Source organism: Lactuca virosa, chromosome 1 (genome assembly GCF_052849685.1).
Source record: "Lactuca virosa cultivar CGN04683 chromosome 1, Lactuca_virosa_CGN04683_v6, whole genome shotgun sequence".
Lineage (NCBI taxonomy): Eukaryota > Viridiplantae > Streptophyta > Magnoliopsida > Asterales > Asteraceae > Lactuca > Lactuca virosa.
In genome coordinates this window covers 110,394,665-110,395,741 of record NC_136426.1, presented here as the reverse complement: position 1 = coordinate 110,395,741, position 1,077 = coordinate 110,394,665, and the positions used below count along the sequence as shown (strand labels likewise).

Sequence of the window (1,077 nt, the reverse complement as noted above, 5' to 3'; positions counted from 1 at the left end):
AAGTTGAAGAAAGCAATAGCTAATTTTGAACAACAAGCTGGAGAGTCACTATATGAGGCGTGGGAAAGGTACAAAAGCTTACTGAGGAATTGCCCACATCACGATCTAAACAGCCAACAAGAAGTTTCCATTTTTATGATGGAGTAAATGTGACAACTAGGCAACTCCTTGATTCGCAAGGACCACTCACAAAGAAAGCACCCCCCGGTGATAAAGGCCCTAATTGAAGAATTCTCTAAGCACTCTAGAGAATATCATAACCCAAGGAATGAACTGAGTCGGGGGCGGTGAACTCAGTTAATGATAGCATGGCAGCAATGATGGCTAAACTAGAGAATTTGGATCGAAGAATGACTAAGATGGACCAATCCATCCATGCTATTAGGGTCGGTTGTGAAAATTGTAGAGGGCCTCATCTCACTAAAGATTGTGATCTAGACGAAAACGGGAACCGGAGGGTGCAAGTGTGCTATTCAAGTGGTGATAGGTATGATGACAATTGGTGAAAACCCAAAAAGGATTGGCTTCCTTATGATGAGTACAAAAAGGCAAAGGAGGAGAAATTTAAGCAAAACGAAAGGGGCTATTATCAAAAAGAGGAACTGGTGCTGGAGAAGAAAGCTGACTGGGAAGATATGTTCACAAGATTTGTAGCCGCGTCTGAGAAGAGGCATAATGATTCAGATGCTGAAATGAAAGAGCAACGAAATATGCTTAGAGAACATCAAGCTATGATGAAGGATCAACAAAATATGCTTAGGAATCAGCAAGCATCTATTCATAACATCGAAAAAAAGCTAGGTCAGCTTGCACAACAAATCAACCAAAGAGCACCCGGTGAACTTCCTAGCAATACCGAGCAAAATCCAAGAATGACGCATGTGAATGCAATAACAACAGATTCTGAGCCAATTTACACTCCTCTGACCGCTATCCAGAAAAATCCCAACAAAGTGCGAACAGAAGAAGAAAGTAGCTGGGATTTGAGTAAACCCGACTCGACTCGCCGAGTTGCCATCATGGACTCGACGAGTCGACAACCTGATACCAAAAACTGCTCTCTTTTGAAGCCTTACC

The 1,077-nt window shown here is 42.4% G+C and overlaps 1 non-coding gene across 1 annotated transcript; it reads right to left on the bottom strand.

Annotated features, from left to right (window-relative positions):
* LOC145151759 (small nucleolar RNA R71) lies at nucleotides 1-107 on the bottom strand. The gene has a single exon (XR_013732315.1). It is a non-coding gene; the product is annotated as a small nucleolar RNA R71 (small nucleolar RNA).
* Between the last annotated feature and the right edge of the window lie 970 nt (nucleotides 108-1,077).